This window comes from Aquarana catesbeiana, linkage group LG08 (genome assembly GCF_042186555.1).
Source record: "Aquarana catesbeiana isolate 2022-GZ linkage group LG08, ASM4218655v1, whole genome shotgun sequence".
Lineage (NCBI taxonomy): Eukaryota > Metazoa > Chordata > Amphibia > Anura > Ranidae > Aquarana > Aquarana catesbeiana.
Genome location: NC_133331.1, coordinates 178,559,107 through 178,579,160, shown reverse-complemented (window position 1 = coordinate 178,579,160; position 20,054 = coordinate 178,559,107).

The following is a 20,054-nucleotide window of genomic DNA, read 5'->3' as shown; positions in this document are numbered from 1 at the left end:
CCAGAGCTTGCACAGTATGCAATTGAGCTACTGGCCTGTCCTGCATCCAGCCTTCTTTTAGAACGCACATTCAGTGCTGCTGGAGGCTTTGTAACCGATCACAGGGTGCATCTGTCCACCGACTCGGTCGATCGACTGACCTTCATAAAAATGAATCAGTCTTGGATCACCACCAGCTACCAAGCACCTGATGCTGATGTAACCGAATAATTTTTTTTGAAATCTCAGATCCCTTCAAAGACTGCCTATGCTGATGCTGAGTGACTATCCCTGAGTAATTATCTCTTCCTCCTCAATCATCACGCTGATAGCTTGTAAGAACATTTTTGGTTCTGGGCTCCACCACCAGTGCCTAAGGCCCAATTTTTCAGCCCCTGTTTAACAGGGGCGTGTAATTACAATTTTTGATGCACTACTTTGCAGCAGGGCTCGTTTCTGCGTTACAACTAGAGTATCTGTGAGGGGTTGCAGTGTTGTGGCACCAGCACCAGTGCCTAAGGCCCAATTTTTCAGCCCCTGTTTAACAGGGGCATGTAATTACAGTTTTTGATGCAATACTTTGCAGCAGGGCTCATTTCTGCGTTACAACTAGAGTATCTGTGAGAGGTTGCAGTGTTGTGGCACCAGTGCCTAAGGCCCAATTTTTCAGCCCCTGTTTAACAGGGGCCTGTAATTACAATTTTTGATGCAATACTTTGCAGCAGGGCTCATTTCTGCATTCCAACTAGAGTATCTGTGAGGGGTTGCAATGTTGTGGCACCAGCACCAGTGCCTAAGGCCCAATTTTTCAGCCCCTGTTTGACAGGGGCGTGTTATTACAATTTTTGATGCAATACTTTGCAGCAGGGCTCATTTCTGCATTCCAACTAGAGTATCTGTGAGGGGTTGCAGTGTTGTGGCACCGGCACCAGTGCCTAAGGCCTAATTTTTCAGCCCCTGTTCAACAGGGGCATGATCTAATATTTCACAGCAGGGCCCATTTCTGCACCCACCAAGAGCGAGTGAGGACTTACAGTGTTGTGGCACCACCACCACCAAAGGCCCAATTTTTCTGCCCTTGTTCAACAGGGGCATGTAATTACAATTCTTGATCTAATATTTCACAGCAGGGCCCTGTGAGGGCTTACAGTGTTGTGGCCACAACAACACCTAAGGCCCAAATTTCTGCTGAGTATATAGGGCAGGCCCCTACTTTCAAACATCTAACTTACAAATGACTCCTACTTGCAAACGGAAGGAGACAACAGGAAGTGAGATGAAATCTACCCCTAGGAAGGGAAATTCTCTCCTGTAAGAGTTAATATGGGAAAAACATTTCTCCTTTCCACTGATGCTTTCCAATCCTTGTTCCACAAAAAACCCCACATTTTCAAAAAACATTTGTCATTGGGACAAAAAGTGAGGTGAAATCTTCTGAAGAGGAGGAAAGACAGCAAAACAAATGTCACAGGGGTGATAACCCTTCCCTATGTTTTCCAAAAAGCTTAGAAAAGATTTTTTGGCTGGAGCTAAACACGTTAAAAATGTACCCGTTAAAAATTACAAACAGATTCTACTTAACAACAAACCTACAGTCCCTGTCTTGTTTGCACCGCCTGTATACTGCTGTTCAGAGTATATAGGGCCTGGTGGCCCCACACCTTTCCTTATTTTAATTTGGGTGCGGGGTTCCCCTTAACATCCATACAAGACCCAAAGGGCCTGGTAATGGTCTGGGGGGTACCCATGCCGTTTGTTTCACTGATTTTCATCCATATTGCCAGGACCCGACATTACATTAAACCCGCAAGCAGTTTTAAATTAGATTTTTTCCTTTAAAAATGACATTTTGTGCAGGGACTGTTCTAAACATGGGAAACACGCGCCACTTTACAGGCATACTATAGACACACCCCAGGTATGATATTTAAAGGAATATTTCACTTTTTTTTTTTTTTTACTTTAAGCATCATTAAAATCACTGCTCCCGAAAAAACGGACGTTTTTAAAAGTTTTTTTTGCATCGATACAAGTCCCCTGGGGTAGGACCCGGGTCCCCAAACCCTTTTTAGGACAATACCATGCAAATTAGCCTTTAAAATTAGCACTTTTGATTTCGAACGTTCGAGTCCCATAAACGTCAATGGGGTTCTAACGCTCATGCGAATTTTCGGTCCGTTCGCAGGTTCTGGTGCGAACCGAACGGGGGGGGTGTTCGGCTCATGCCTATTGACCATATACACAGGGCCATCTTTAATATTAATTGGACCCTGGGCAAACATTTTCTTGCCCCCCCGCATGCAATTTCGCTCTCCACCTGCTCTGAGTCTAAAATAAATAGCAGCTAGATTTAAAATCAGTTTACTGAATCAGATCAGGCAGTGATTGTGATTGGTTGCCAGAGGTTACAGTGTATCATTACCACTCACTGACTGGCTGCTAGAGGTTACAGTACACTTTATGGCTCACTTATTATTTGCTAGAGGTTACAGCACATGACTTCTGCTTGTTGATTGGTTGCTAGAGATTATTGGACATCTTTACCACTCACCAATTGGTTGCTAGAGGTTACTGTACATTATTACTGCTTACTAATTGGTTGCTAGAGGTTACTGCATATCCTTACTGATCAATGATTGGTTGCAAGAGGTTAGTGCACATCATTACTGCTCACTGATTGGTTGCTAAAGGTTACAGCACATCATCTCCTCACTGCCTGCACACCATAGACTGGGGAGGTGAGGGGACCCATCAATAGACAAACTCCAATGTAATGGGGATTCACATTGACCACTAATGTAATGGGGATTCACATTGACCACTAATGTAATGGGGATTCACATTGACCATTAATGTAATGGGGATTTACACTGACCACTAATGTAATGGGGATTCACATTGACCACTAATGTAATGGGGATTCACATTGACCACTAATGTAATGGGGATTTACACTGACCACTAATGTAATTTGGTCAGTGATGTCAGCCAGCATCACCAGTTGGCTTTTTGAAATTCAGTAGCAGTCCAGGGAGCTGTCATTCGTGGCAAGAGTCCAACAGAAGCAGGATCATCATGCACTGGTCATCGTGTTTGTGTTGGCAGGGCCCCATTCATCATGACTATATCACTGGTTGACATGAATGATGATTCTAAATGATTCAAAACTAAGGGACACTATTCTGTACTCCTACTCCTGGACCTCTCTGCTGTCTTTGATACGGTTAACCACCCCCTCCTCCTCAAAAAACTCCACGCCTTTGGTCTTCGTGACTGTACTCTTCGTTGGGTCTCTACCTACTTATTTACCTTTAGCATTACTTACAATTCTACTTCTTCCTCTCCTCTTCCTTTCTTTGTTGGGGTCCCATAAGGTTCTGTTTTTGGACCTCTCCTATTTTCAATCTACACCTCCTCCCTGGGTCAGCTGATAGCCTCCCATGGCTTCCAATACCATCTCTACGCTGACGACACTCAAAACTATCTCTCTACCCCTAAACCCACACCTTCAGTCTCCTCACGTATCACTATTTTACTATCAGATATATCAGTCTGGATGTTGCACCACTTCCTTAAACTTAATCCATCCAAAACCGAACTTATCATTTTTCCTCACCCACATGCCTCTTCCCCTGATCTCTCTGTCAAAATTGATGGCACAACTATCAGCCTATCCCCACATGCCAAGGTCCTCGGAGTAGTCCTGGATTCTAAACTCTCCTTTAAGCCACACGTCCAATCACTGTCCAAATCTTGCCGCCTAAACCTCCGGAACATCTCCAAAATACGCGCCTTTCTAACCAATAACACAACAAAGCTCTTAATTCACTCCCTGGTCATCTCTCGCCTTGATTACTGCAACTGACTCCTCATTGGCCTACCTCTGCATACTCTATCCCCCCTTCAATCCATCATGAATGCTGCTGCCAGACTCATCCACCTTACCAACCGCTCTGTCTCTGCTACTCCTCTCTGTCAATCCCTCCGTTGGCTTCCGCTCATGCAACGAATTAAATTCAAAATACTAACAACTACCTACAAAGCAATCCACAACAACTCTGCCCCCAGCTACATCACTGACTTAGTATCAAAATACCAACCTAATCATTCTCCTCAAGACCTCCTGTTCTCTAGCTCTCCTATCACTTCCTCCCATGCTCATCTCCAGGACTTTTCCAGAGCCTCTCCAAGCCTATGGAACTCCTTACCCAATCTGTCCATCTATCTCCTACGCTATTAGCTTTTAGACGATCCCTGAAAAACCTCCTCTTCAGTAAAGCTTATCCTACCCATACCTAACAACTGTATTTTCATTTTGTCCATCTGATCATCCCCCACAGCTACTACCCTTTGTTCCACTTGACCCTCCCTTCTAGATTGTAAGCTCTAATGAGCAGGGCCCTCTGATCCCTCCTGTATTGAATTGTATTTTAATTGTACTGTCTTCCTCGATGTTGTAAAGCACTGCGAAACCTGTTGGCGCTATATAAATCCTGTATAATAATAATGATAGATTTAGAGTATGGGAATTTCTTTCTTCTTTAACCGCTTCAGCCCCAGAAGATTTTAACACCTTCCTGACCAGAGTACTTTAACTGACAATTGCACGGTCATGCGACATTGCACCCAAACAAAATTGACGTCCTTTTTTTGCCACAAATAGAGCTTTCTTTTGGTGGTATTTGATCTCCTCTGCATTTTTTATTTTTTGCGCTATAAACAAAAAAAGCGTCAATTTTGAAAAAAACGCATTATTTTTTACTTTTTGCTATAATAAATATCCCCCAAAAATATATAAAAAAAAAATTTTTCTTCAGTTTAGGCTGATATGTATTCTACATATTTTTGGTAAAAAAAACGCAATAAGCGTATATTGATTGGTTTGCGCAAAAGTTATAGCGTCTACAAAATAGGGGATAGTTTTATGGCATTTTTATTATTAATTTTTTTTTATTAGTAATGGCGGCGATTTGCGATTTTTATCAGGACTTCGACATTATGGCGGACACATCAGACATTTTTTACACTATTTTGGGACCATTGTCATTTATACAGCGATCAGTGCTATAAAAATGCATTGATTACTGTGTAAATGACACTGGTAGTGAATGGGTTAACCACTAGGGGGCGATGAAGGGGTGTGATTCTAACTGTGGGGGGGTCACATGACAGCAATCACTGTTCTCGATGACAGAGAGCAGTGATCTCTGTCATGACACAAGCCAGAACGAGGAAGTGCCTTGTTTACATAGGCACTTCCCCTTTCTGAGGCTCCATGACACGATCGCCGGGAGACCGTTGGACATCGAGTCCGCCGGTCCCGCGGGCACAGTCACGCTGTATGCGGTGGGCACGCATGTACGCCTGCTATCCCCGGCTCTTAAAGGGGACGTACAGGTACACCCATTTGCCCACCGCTGCCATTGTGCCAACGTATATCAGCATGCAGCAGTCGGCAACTGGTTAACCACTTGCCGACCGCCGCACGACTATATACGTCGACAGAGCGGCACGGGCAGGCAAAAGGACTTACAGGTACGTCCTTGCCTGCCCGCGGGTGGGGGGTCCAATCGGACCCCCCCCCGGTGCCTGCGGCGGTCGGCAAATCTCCCCCGGCGATCGGTGGTGAGGGGGAGGCCATCCATTCGTGGCCCCCCCCTCGCGATCGCTCCCAGCCAATGGGATCATTTCCCTGCCTCTGTATTGTACACAGAGGCAGAGGAAATGATGTCATCTCTCCTCGGCTCGGTATTTTCCGTTCCGGGCCGAGGAGAGAAGACTGCAATGTGAGTGCACAACACACACACACACAGTAGAACATGCCAGGCACACAAAACACCCCGATCCCCCCCCCGATCGCCCCCGATCCCCCCCCCCCAATCACCCCCCCCCTGTCACAAACTGACACCAAGCAGGTTTTTTTTTTTTTTTTTTTCTGATTACTGTATTGGTGTCAGTTTGTGACAGTTACAGTGTTAGGGCAGTGAGTGTTAGGCCCCCTTTAGGTCTAGGATACCCCCCTAACCCCCCTAATAAAGTTTTAACCCCTTGATCACCCCCCGTCACCAGTGTCGCTAAGCGATCATTTTTCTGATCGCTGTATTAGTGTCGCTGGTGACGCTAGTTAGTGAGGTAAATATTTAGGTTCGCCGTCAGCGTTTTATAGCGACAGGGACCCCTATATACTACCTAATAAATGTTTTAACCCCTTGATTGCCCCCTAGTTAACCCTTTCACCACTGATCACTGTATAACCGTTACGGGTAACGCTGGTTAGTTCGTTTATTTTTTATAGTGTCAGGGCAACCGCCGTTTATTACCGAATAAAGATTTAGCCCCCTGATCGCCCGGCGGTGATATGCGTCGCCCCAGGCAGCGTCAGATTAGCGCCAGTACTGCTAACACCCACGCACGCAGCATACGCCTCCCTTAGTGGTATAGTATCTGTACGCATCAATATCTGATCCGATCAGATCTATACTAGCGTCCCCAGCAGTTTAGGGTTCCCAAAAACGCAGTGTTAGCGGGATCAGCCCAGATACCTGCTAGCATCTGCGTTTTGCCCCTCCGCCCGGCTCGGCCCAGCCCACCCAAGTGCAGTATCGATCGATCACTGTCACTTACAAAACACTAAACGCATAACTGCAGCGTTCGCAGAGTCAGGCCTGATCCCTGCGATCGCTAACAGTTTTTTTGGTAGCGTTTTGGTGAAATGGCAAGCACCAGCCCCAGGCAGCGTCAGGTTAGTGCCAGTAGCGCTAACACCCACGCACCGTACACCTCCCTTAGTGGTATAGTATCTGAACGCATCAATATCTGATCCGATCAGATCTATACTAGCGTCCCCAGCAGTTTAGGATTCCCAAAAACGCAGTGTTAGCGGGATCAGCCCAGATACCTGCTAGCACCTGCGTTTTGCCCCTCCGCCCGGCCCAGCCCAGCCCACCCAAGTGCAGTATCGATCGATCACTGTCACTTACAAAACACTAAACGCATAACTGCAGCGTTCGCAGAGTCAGGCCTGATCCCTGCGATCACTAACAGTTTTTTTGGTAGCGTTTTGGTGAACTGGCAAGCACCAGCCCCAGGCAGCGTCAGGTTAGTGCCAGTAGCGCTAACACCCACGCACGCACCGTACACCTCCCTTAGTGGTATAGTATCTGAACTGATCAATATCTGATCTGATCCGATCAGATCTATACTGGCGTCCCCAGCAGTTTAGGGTTCCCAAAAACGCAGTGTTAGTGGGATCAGCCCAGATACCTGCTAGCACCTGCGTTTTGCCCCTCCGCCCGGCCCAGCCCAGCCCAGCCCACCCAAGTGCAGTATCGATCGATCACTGTCACTTACAAAACACTAAACGCATAACTGCAGCGTTCGCAGAGTCAGGCCTGATCCCTGCGATCGTTAACAGTTTTTTTGGTAGCGTTTTGGTGAACTGGCAAGCGCCAGCGGCCTAGTACACCCCGGTCTTAGTCAAACCAGCACTGCAGTAACACTTGGTGACGTGGCGAGTCCCATAAGTGCAGTTCAAGCTGGTGAGGTGGCAAGCACAAATAGTGTCCCGCTGCCACCAAAAAGACAAACACAGGCCCGTCGTGCCCATAATGCCCTTCCTGCTGCATTCGCCAATCCTAATTGGGAACCCACCACTTCTGCAGCGCCCGTACTTCCCCCATTCACATCCCCAACCAAATGCAGTCGGCTGCATGAGAGGCATTTTCTTTATGTCCTCCCGAGTACCCTTTACCCAGCGAACCCCCCCAAAAAAGATGTCGTGTCTGCAGCAAGCGCGGATATAGGCGTGACACCCGCTATTATTGTCCCTCCTGTCCTGACAATCCTGGTCTTTGCATTGGTGAATGTTTTGAACGCTACCATTCACTAGCTGAGTATTAGCGTAGGGTACAGCATTGCACAGACTAGGACACACTTTCACAGGGTCTTCCAAGATGCCATCGCATTTTGAGAGACCCGAACCTGGAACCGGTTACAGTTATAAAAGTTACAGTTACAAAAAAAGTGTAAAAAAAAAAAAAAAAAACAAACAAAAATATAAAATAAAAAATAATAGTTGTCGTTTTATTGTTCTCTCTCTATTCTCTCTCTCTCTATTCTCTCTATTGTTCTGCTCTTTTTTACTGTATTCTATTCTGCAATGTTTTATTGTTAATATGTTTTATCATGTTTGCTTTTCAGGTATGCAATTTTTTATACTTTACCGTTTACTGTGCTTTATTGTTAACCATTTTTTTGTCTTCAGGTACAGCATTCACGACTTTGAGTGGTTATACCAGAATGATGCTTGCAGGTTTAGGTATCATCTTGGTATCATTCTTTTCAGCCAGCGGTCGGCTTTCATGTAAAAGCAATCCTAGCGGCTAATTAGCCTCTAGACTGCTTTTACAAGCAGTGGGAGAGAATGCCCCCCCCCCATCGTCTTCCGTGTTTTTCTCTGGCTCTCCTGTCTCAACAGGGAACCTGAGAATGCAGCCGGTGATTCAGCCAGCTGACCATAGAGCTGATCAGAGACCAGAGTGGCTCCAAACATCTCTATGGCCTAAGAAACCGGAAGCTACGAGCATTTTATGACTTAGATTTCGCCAGATGTAAATAGCGCCATTGGGAAATTGGGGAAGCATTTTATCACACCGATCTTGGTGTGGTCAGATGCTTTGAGGGCAGAGGAGAAATCTAGGGTCTAATAGACCCCAATTTTTTCAAAAAAGAGTACCTGTCACTACCTATTGCTATCATAGGGGATATTTACATTCCCTGAGATAACAGTAAAAATGATTAAAAAAAAAAAAAATGAAAGGAACAGTTTTAAAATAAGATAAAAAAGCAAAAAAATAATAAAGAAAAAAAAAAAGCACCCCTGTCCCCCCTGTTCTCGCGCTAAGGCGAACGCAAGCGTCGGTCTGGCGTCAAATGTAAACAGCAATTGCACCATGCATGTGAGGTATCACCGCGACGGTCAGATCGAGGGCAGTAATTTTAGCAGTAGACCTCCTCTATAAATCTAAAGTGGTAACTTTAAAAATGTATTTATTTTGTTGCCACTGCACGTTTGTGCGCAATTGTAAAGCATGTCATGTTTGGTATCCATGTACTCGGCCTAAGATCATCTTTTTTATTTCATCAAACATTTGGGCAATATAGTGTGTTTTAGTGCATTAAAATGTAAAAAAGTGTGTTTTTTCCCCAAAAAATGCGTTTGAAAAATCGCTGCGCAAATACTGTGTGAAAAAAAAAAAATGAAACACCCACCATTTTAATCTGTAGGGCATTTGCTTTAAAAAAATATATAATGTGTGGGGTTCAAAGTAATTTTCTTGCAAAAAAAAATAATTTTTTCATGTAATCAAAAAGTGTCAGAAAGGGCTTTGTCTTCAAGTGGTTAGAAGAGTGGGTGATGTGTGACATAAGCTTCTAAATGTTGTGCATAAAATGCCAGGACAGTTCAAACCCCCCCCAAATGACCCCATTTTGGAAAGTAGACACCCCAAGCTATTTGCTGAGAGGCATGTCGAGTCCATGGAATATTTTATATTGTGACACAAGTTGCAGGAAAGAGACAAATTTTTTTTTTTTTTTTTGCACAAAGTTGTCACTAAATTATATATTGCTCAAACATGCCATGGGAATATGTGAAATTACACCCCAAAATACATTCTGTTGCTTCTCCTGAGTACGGGGATACCACATGTGTGAGACTTTTTGGGAGCCTAGCCGCGTATGGGACCCCGAAAACCAAGCACCGCCTTCAGGCTTTCTAAGGGCGTAAATTTTTGATTTCACTCTTCACTGCCTATCACAGTCTCGGAGGCCATGGAATGCCCAGGTGGCACAAACCCCCCCCAAATGACCCCATTTTGGAAAGTAGACACTCAAAGCTATTTGCTGAGCGGTATAGTGAGTATTTTGCAGACCTCACTTTTTGTCACAAAGTTTTGAAAATTAAAAAAAGAAAAAAAAAATTTTTTTTTTGTCTTTCTTCATTTTCGAAAACAAATGAGAGCTACAAAATACTCACCATGCCTCTCAGCAAATAGCTTGGGGTGTCTACTTTCCAAAATGGGGTCATTTGGGGGGGGGTTTGTGCCACCTGGGCATTCCATGACCTCCGAAACTGTGATAGGCAGTGAAGAGTGAAATCAAAAATGTACACCCTTAGAAATCCTGAAGGCGGTGATTGGTTTTCGGGGTCCCGTACGCGGCTAGGCTCCTAAAAAGTCCCACACATGTGGTATCCCCGTACTCAAGAGAAGCAGCAGAATGTATTTTGGGGTGCAATTCCACATATGCCCATGACCTGTGTGAGCAATATATCATTTAGTGACAACTTTGTGCAAAAAAAAAATAAAAAATAATAATAAATTGTCACTTTCCCGCAACTTGTGTCAAAATATAAAATATTCCATGGACTCAACATGCCTCTCAGCAAATAGCTTGGGGTGTCTACTTTCCAAAATGGGGTCATTTGGGGGGAGTTTGTGCCATCTGGGCATTTTATGGCCTTCAAAACTGTGATAGGTAGTGAGGAGTAAAATCAAAAATGTACGCCCTTAGAAATCCTGAAGGCAGTGATTGGTTTTCGGGGCCCCGTATGCGGCTAGGCTCCCAAAAAGTCCCACACATGTGGTATCCCCATACTCAGGAGAAGCAGCTAAATGTATTTTGGGGTGCAATTCCACATATGCCCATGGCCTGTGTGAGCAATATATCATTTAGTGACAACTTTTTGTAATTTTTTTTTTTTTTTGTCATTATTCAATCACTTGGGACAAAAAAAATGAATATTCAATGGGCTCAACATGCCTCTCTGCAATTTCCTTGGGGTGTCTACTTTCCAAAATGGGGTCATTTGGGGGGGTTTTGTACTGCCCTGCCATTTTAGCACCTCAAGAAACGACATAGGCAGTCATAAATTAAAGGCTGTGTAAATTCCAGAAAATGTACCCTAGATTGTAGGCGCTATAACTTTTGCGCAAACCAATAAATATACACTTATTGACATTTTTTTTACCAAAGACATGTGGCCAAATACATTTTGGCCTAAATGTATGACTAAAATTGAGTTTTTTGGATTTTTTTTAGAACAAAAAGTAGAAAATATCATTTTTTTTCAAAATTTTCGGTCTTTTTCCGTGTATAGCGCAAAAAATAAAAACGGCAGAGGTGATCAAATACCATCAAAAGAAAGCTCTATTTGTGGGAAGAAAAGGACGCAAATTTCGTTTGGTTACAGCATTGCATGACCGCGCAATTAGCAGTTAAAGCAACGCAGTGCCAAATTGTAAAAAGTGCTCTGGTCAGGAAGGGGGTAAATCCTTCCGGGGCTGAAGTGGTTAATAAAGGACTTTTTCATAGTGTGTGTGTATTTGTGTTTACATTTTCCTTTTTTGTGAATGATGAATATGTACCCCTTACACATTCTCATAGGAGAGTGAATATCTGGGGCCTCCCTTATTTTAACGCGGATTCCAAATTCCATTAAGTCCACCCCTGCAGACCCCCACAGCCACCAGCCCAGGGATGCAGAGATAGGGGCCCCGTCCCCATCAACATGGTGCCTTGCCCCCTTTATGGTAAGGTACGTCGCCATATTGATGGCAAGTGGCCTGTTATGGGTCTAAAGGAGAGCACGCACTCACTCCCTCTCCCTTTCATGGCAAGCCAGACTGAATGCTTGTATAAGGGTCTGGTATGGATTTTGGGTAAAAATTCTAAGGACAATTCTTTGTCTAGATGACAATAACATGGTTACTCAGTATTCATTCATCTCTTATTAATGACAATGAATTAATATTAATTATATGTTTGTTACACTAGAAACAAGCAAGCATGTATTTGTCAATGAGCCTGATGCCACAAAAGGGTTGTTCTCCACCATCACCAGAATCATTGTTCTCATCATCATTTTCATAGTCACTGCTGAAGGCACATCTCCTAGATAGGGGCTCAACCAGATAGTTAAGCTGTAACGACAGCAAAATTTTCAGCTTCCATGAGTTGTTCAGTTCTTGATCCTCTTCATCCTTCTCTACCTTATTCTCAATGGAACTCTATGTACAGTATCTCACAAAACTGAGTACACCCCTCACATTTGTAAACATTTTATTATATCTTTATATGTGACAACACTGAAGAAATGACACTTCGCTACAATGTAAAGTAGTGAGTGTACAGCTTGTAGAACAGTGTAAATTTTCTGTCCCCTCAAAATTACTCAACACACAGCATTCAATGTCTTAACCGATAGCAACAAAAGTGAGTGCACCCCTAAGTGAAAATTTCCAAATTGGGCCCAATTAGCCATTTTCCCTCCCCGGTGTCATGTGACTCGTTAGTGTTTCAAGGTCTCAGGTGTGAATGGGGAGCAGGTGTGTTAAATTTGGTGTTATAGCTCTCACTCTCTCATACTGGTCACTGGAAGTTCAACATGGCACCTCATGGCAAAGAACTCTGTGAGGATCTGAAAAAAAGAATTGTTGCTCTACATAAAGATGGCCTAGGCTATAAGAAGATTGCCAAGACCCTGAAACTGAGCTGTAGCACAGTGGCCAAAACCATACAGCAGTTTAACAAGACAGGTTCCACTCTGAACAGGCCTCACCATGGTCGACCAAAGAAGTTGAGTGCATGTGCTCAGCAACATATCTAGAGGTTGCATCATTGCTGCAGATGCTGGAGGGGTGGGGGGGGTCAGCCTATTAGTGCTCAGATCATACGCCGCACATTGCATCATCATTTTCATAGTCACTGCTGAAGGCACATCTCCTAGATAGGGGCTCAACCAGATAGTTAAGCTGTAACGACAGCAAAATTTTCAGCTTCCATGAGTTGTTCAGTTCTTGATCCTCTTCATCCTTCTCTACCTTATTCTCAATGGAACTCTATGTACAGTATCTCACAAAACTGAGTACACCCCTCACATTTGTAAACATTTTATTATATCTTTATATGTGACAACACTGAAGAAATGACACTTCGCTACAATGTAAAGTAGTGAGTGTACAGCTTGTAGAACAGTGTAAATTTTCTGTCCCCTCAAAATAACTCAACACACAGCATTCAATGTCTTAACCGATAGCAACAAAAGTGAGTGCACCCCTAAGACCCCATTCACACAGGGGCAACACGACTTGCCGGTCGCCTCAGCGAGGCGACCTGCAAACGAATGGCCGGGCGACTTGCAAAACGACTTCTGCATAGAAGTCTATGCAAGTCGCCCCAAGTCGCCCCCGAAGTCGTACAGGAACCTTTTTCTAAGTCGGAGCGACTTGCGTCGCTCCCCTTAGAACGGCTCCATAGTACAGAACGGGAGGCGACTTGTCAGGCGACTAGGTCGCCTGACAAGTCGTCCCTGTGTGAATGGGGTCTTAGTGAAAATTTCCAAATTGGGCCCAATTAGCCATTTTCCCTCCCCGGTGTCATGTGACTCGTTAGTGTTACAAGGTCTCAGGTGTGAATGGGGAGCAGGTGTGTTAAATTTGGTGTTATAGCTCTCACTCTCTCATACTGGTCACTGGAAGTTCAACATGGCACCTCATGGCAAAGAACTCTGTGAGGATCTGAAAAAAAGAATTGTTGCTCTACATAAAGATGGCCTAGGCTATAAGAAGATTGCCAGGACCCTGAAACTGAGCTGCAGCACAGTGGCCAAAACCATACAGCAGTTTAACAAGACAGGTTCCACTCTGAACAGGCCTCACCATGGTCGACCAAAGAAGTTGAGTGCATGTGCTCAGCAACATATCTAGAGGTTGCATCATTGCTGCAGATGCTGGATGGGTGGGGGGGGGTCAGCCTATTAGTGCTCAGATCATACGCCGCACATTGCATCAAATTGGTCTGCATGGCTGTTCTCCCAGAAGGAAGCCTCTTCTGAAGATGATGCCCAAGGAAGTCCCCAAACAGTTTGCTGAAGACAAGCAGACTAAGGGCATGGATTACTGGAACCATGTTCTGTGGTCTGATAAGACCAAGATAAACGTATTTGGTTCAGATGGTGTCAAACGTGTGTGGAGGCAACCAGGTGAGGAGTACAAAGACAAGTGTCTTGCCTACAGTCAAGCATGGTGGTGGGAGTGTCATGGTCTGGGGCTGCATGAGTGCTGCCGCCACTGGGGAGCTACAGTTCACTGAGGGAGCCATGAATGCCAGCATGTACTGTGACATAGTGAAGCAGTGCATGATCCCCTCCCTTCAGAGACTGGGACGCAGGGCAGTATTCCAAAATGATAATGACCCCAAACACACCTCCAAGACGACCACTGCCTTGCTAAAGAATTTGAGGGTAAAGGTGATGGACTGGCCTCCAGACCTAAACCCTATTGAGCATCTGTGGCCCATCCTCAAATGGAAGGTGTAGGAGTGCAAGGACTTTAACATCCACCAGCTCCGTGATGTCGTCATGGAGGAGTGGAAGAGGACTCCACTGGCAACCTGTGAAGCTCTGGTGAACTCCATGTCCAAGAATGTTAAGGTAGTGCTGGAAAATAATGGTGGCCACACAAAATATTGACACTTCGAGCCCAATTTGTACATTTTCACTTAGGGGTGCACTCACTTTTGTTGCTATCGGTTAAGACATTAATGGCTGTGTGTTGAGTTATTTTGAAGGGACAGAAAATTGACACTGTATATTTTGGCAAAGTGTCATTTCTTCAGTGTTGTCACATTAACAGATATAATAAAATATCTACAAAAATGTGAGGGGTGTACTCACTTTTGTGAGATACTGTGTGTATTATATATATATATGTGTGTGTGTGTGTGTGTGTGTGTGTGTGTGTGTATATATATATATATATAGATATATAGATAGATATATAGATATCTATATATCTATATATATATATTTATATTAATTTATGACTCTATGAAACTTAATTTATACTGAAAAGTACTTATTTGTACAGGATACATATAGTTAGTATAGCTTTTTTATTTCCTGTGAAGAAACCTAATGTTTCGATATCTAGCAGTTGCCATAGGAACACTATATCAGCTATATTACAAATGATTCTGTATCATAAACAAGGGGACAAAGAAATGCATCAGTACCTTTAAAAGAGAGGATACAAAGCATTAGGTTTGGAATAATGTTTAGCAATGATCTACTACTACTTGAGAAAGTAATTCAGTCCAGGTAAGATAAGGCAGACAGGGGGAGTTGCTGAAATTCATTTTCAAAACACACTGCAGTTTTGGATAAGCCAAATGCAGTAAAGAATAAACAGTGCTGCAGTAAAAATAAAATAAATTAGGTGTTGAGTGGGTCTCAGGGCTCCCCCAACAGAGCACCTGAGGAGTGCCTGTCGCGGGCACTTAGTCAGATTGGTCTCCGTGAGAGAATAGATAAAATTGTGGGATCGCAAAATCCTGTAAATCCCTGGTGCTGACATTTGATCTCTTAAAGAACAAGTCATCCTGGATAATGTTAAACAAACGCCTCTCTACCATCCTGCAGGACAAGCTTCCCCCGATTTGAAAAAACCTGGGACCCCTGGATTACATTCTTGACGGAGTCAACCTCGTCAGGTCTGAGGCTACCCTCGTAGTGCCCAAGGAAAGGCTTGTTGTCTCTTTTCCCTTTTTTCTTCCTTTATCCCTTTCTTCTCTATTGCCTTTTTTTCCTACTTATTAAACCCTTTTATAGTTTAAGGTGCATTCTAGGACTGCTGGTCGACTGCCATTGGTCCTACTCCCAGTTTGTGTATTTAAACATAATGATTAGCTACCATGATCAATTCATGGCTGAGATGACTCCTCGTCTTAGATGGGGGTGCCTCCAGCCATGCAGTTCCACTTCAGAGGATGTATCTTCTGTTCTTCAGAACTATAGTCATAGCCCAAAATAGCACTATACCAGTTCCCTAATGACCAATGCTGTAGGTCAATAATGTTGTCATGTACTGGTACTTTTCTTTACTGTATTGTAAGGTTTTATATCTGTATGGTTTATAAGTTATAACATTAATAAAAAACTACTGGAAAAGAAAAAATAAACAGTGCTTTGTGAGACATCATCCTGCTTTAGTGATGGAGCAGGTGGGTGATTTTTAGTGGCTCAACCATAGTAAAATTGCTAGCGATTGATAAAGTAGTGATTAGTCGGTATACAGAAGCAGAAAATAGGTCCCTGTGGAGTGATACTTAGCATGTAGTAACCATAAAGCCCATATAAGCACACAATGTTCCAAAGTGTGGAATTCATTACTACGACATGCTATTAGAGTATTAGAGGTTGCTTGTGTAGTTCACAACACAGTGAGCCATCAATGTAGCAATGGATACTCTTAGGCCTTGTTCAAAATTGTGAACCCTGTGCAAACATAAAAGACACACATGTATACAGCTCTGTACTTTTTATTGTGTTTTTTTAAATGCAAGCAATTTAAATGTGGGTACCTGAATGTGATTTGGTATTACCCTCTTACAATCCCCTGTACAGCGGAGCTCAGACTGGGAGTGAGGGTATCAGCACAAAGAGCCAACCAGTTGTGCTGCAGTGCTCATGTGTTTGCAAGTAGCATGCTAATTGTAGGAAATATATTGACAGAAAGATGAGCTTGTCAGCGTGCGGGTTCTACTTTTGGAAATGGATAATGGGAGTAGTGAGTGACACTCAGTCACAGTCAGTGGCAGTTAGGATCCATGTTTATCATCCTCATACAGGAAATGGAGGTTTTCTTTAACTACTTGCCGACCTTCCCATAGCAGATTTACTGCTGCAGGCTGGCCGCACTGTGCAGAATCCCATATATATATATATATATATATATATATATATATATATATATATATATATATATATATATATGTAATTCTGCACTACATTAAGTATAAACAGCACACATAGTACACACAAACACTGGTTGATTACCCTAGATGTTTAACCCCTAGTCAGTGTCATTAGTGGCAGTGCATATTTTTAGCACTGATCACTGTATTAGTGTCACAGGTCCCACGAAGTGTCAAAAGTGTCCAGCAATATTGCAGTCTTACTATAAGTCGCTGGTCACCGTCGCTGCTAGTATATAAAAAAAATTCCAGTATATATACCATAGTTTTTTTTTTAGATGCTAAAACTTTTGTGCAAACCAATCAATATACACTTATGGGGATTATTGTTACCAAAAATATGTAGCAGAATACATATTGGCCTAAATTTATGCAGAAATTAGATTTTTTTTCAATTTTTTTTATTGGATATGTTTTATTGCAGAAAGTAAAAAATAGAGTCGTGATCAAATGCCACCAAAAGAAAGTTCTATTTGTAAAAAAAAAAAAAAAATGGCATAAATTTTATTTGGATACAGTGTTGCATGACCACGTAATTGTCAAAGTAACACAAAGCGGTATCGAAAAAAATGGCCGGGTCACGAAGGGGGGTAAATCTTCCGGAGGGCAAGTAGTTAAAGGCTTTTACAAAGCCACTCAAGGCTTGCTGAATGCTTAGCAATTTTTTTTTAAAGCTTGCTGTACACACTGATCTTATAGTATATGAGCTGGATTCTATGAGAACAAGGTCTTATGCCGTGTACACACGAGCGGAATGTCCGACAGAAAAAGTCCAACAGGAGCTTTTCGTCGTATATTCCGATCGTGTATCCCCATCGGACTTTGTACATCGAAAATTCTGACGGACCTAGAAAGAGAACATGTTCTAAATTTTTCAGACGGAACCAATTCCTATCGAGAAAACCGATCATCTGTATGCTGTTCCGACGTACCAAAAACGACACATGCCCTGAAGCAAGTACGAGACGGAAGCTACTGGCTATTGAACTTCCATTTTTTAGTCCCGTCATACATGTTGTACGTCACCATGTTCTGGATGGTTGGAATTTGGTGTGACCATGGGTATGCAAGACAGCTTGAGCGGATTTCCATCGGAACTCCGTCGGAAAAACCTTCAGAGTTTATTCTGACGGGAAAACCAGTCGTGTATACAGGGCATTAGAGGTTGTTGTGATATTAGTAGTGTGACTGAGTCATTAAAAATTGCCTATGTGCTGTCTTTAAAAATAATTAATTTTATTAAAACATTTGGCCAATAAAATATAATTAAACTGTCCTGCACCCTAAAAGGATTCAGGAGAAAAAAAGTAAAAATGCAATTATACAGAGCAGAAGAGACATTTTGGGCAAATATATATAATCAATTATGTGTTGAAAGAAATACAGAAACGTGAGATGCTTGGCAAGAACCAGGTCATTCTCAAAGTGTGCTCTGCTATGTTAGTGGTCTTCATTTTTTTATTGTAATTAAGCAAAGATAAGGTTTATCTTGTATTTTATTTGCTAAACCGTGTAACACTAGCGCTGGAGGAGCCGGTGAATAGATTGGTCCTTTGTTGCTCCCAGTGATAAGCCTCTCTAACTGAACCCAAACTCACCATAGCATAAAGTGGGATTTATTAGGGCTGAAACAACTAATCAACATGATCGATTATAATCAATGAAAAAAATAGTTGTCAACCATATGCGTGCGCACAGGGTGTTCCAGGTGTGCCTGGGCACACCCTAATCACCCTGTTCTCAGCAGATTCCCCCTGCTGCTTGGCTTGAATCTCTGTCCTCAGTCCCTTTCTCTGTTTTATCTCTCAGTCCCTTTCTCTGTTTTTTCTCTCAGTCCCTTTCTCTGTTTTTTCTCTCAGTCCCTTTCTCTGTTTTAAAAGTGAGACATCAGGGGTCTGTTTAGACCCCTAATATTTCACCAAAGCCCTCCAATAGGGTAAAAAATGAAAAATAAATGGTAAGTAATAAAAAATAAAAAATAAAGATAAACTACTGACACCAATCTCCGCTCTACTGACACTATCCATTGCTCTACTGTACTGACACTATCTATTACCCTGCTGCTATACACATGCATGTGTGTTTAACCTCCCTGGCAGTAATCCCGAGCGTGGCTCGGGGTTAAATTTCAGTACTATTAGCTGTAACCCCGAGCCACACTCTGGATTGCATTGCAGAATCCTGGTACAGTGTACTTACCTTGTCCCCAGGATCCTGCGATGTCCCCCCGCTGTGTCTGCAGGCTGTGTCCTCCGCCCGATGCCTCTGTGTACCGGGCTCCATTCCCTGCGAGCGTCGCAACACATTGGGGCAGAGCCCGGTGGCAAATTCAAAAAGTACACAAAACATAATACATTCAGTACACTGTAATGTTACAGATTACATTACTGTATCAAATCATTTCACATCCTTTTTTGTCCCCAGTGCTTTGTCCAGTGCCCTGCATGCAGTTTTATATTCTATATACTGTTCTTTCTGCCTGGAAACTTGACATTGTCCATAGCAAGCAAAAAGTGTCCCTTTACGTCAAAGGTGGTTTTAGACCAGCTAGAAAACAGCGATAGTAAATTAGAACACTTGCAGAATTGAGCGATAATGAATCGTGGGGAAATACATTTTATTATTATTATATTATTATTTTTTATAGTTATTTATAGTTTATGTATTATATTATAATTTATGATTTTGTGTTTCAAACATTATCATACCCGGGCTGTCTACTAGACTCTTGTTTTGACAGATTTACGTGTGTTATTACTAAGAATTACAGGCCTACAATATAAAACGCCAAATTTCTATGCAAAACAATTGTACCAAATTGAGATGCAAAAATCTGACATAATCATACCGCCAGGGTGGCTACACTTTGGGGTGCACACCCTAATGCAATAGGCTGCGCACACCTATGTTGTCAACTATTTTCATTATTAATTAGTTTGTCATTAGTTGGCCTGCATACACAATGCATTATTTTTTTTACATATCAGGAAAGACAGTGCAGCACATATACAGCTCAGTACACCATTCATACATGTCAGTAAGTGCCCGAGAACTTGTGAATGTGAATGTTTGAGGAGCAATGCCTCATAGGACATGTAATCCTGGGCAGGAGAAAAAAGTCATTCTGAAGGCAGAAGTTTTTTTACCTTGCTACTGGGACACTCTGTACTAAACTTTGCAGCTTGCTATGGGGGCACTCTGAAGGCTGGAGAAGCCAGAAGCACTGACAGGGGACCCCAGAAGAGGAGGATCAAACCATTGCA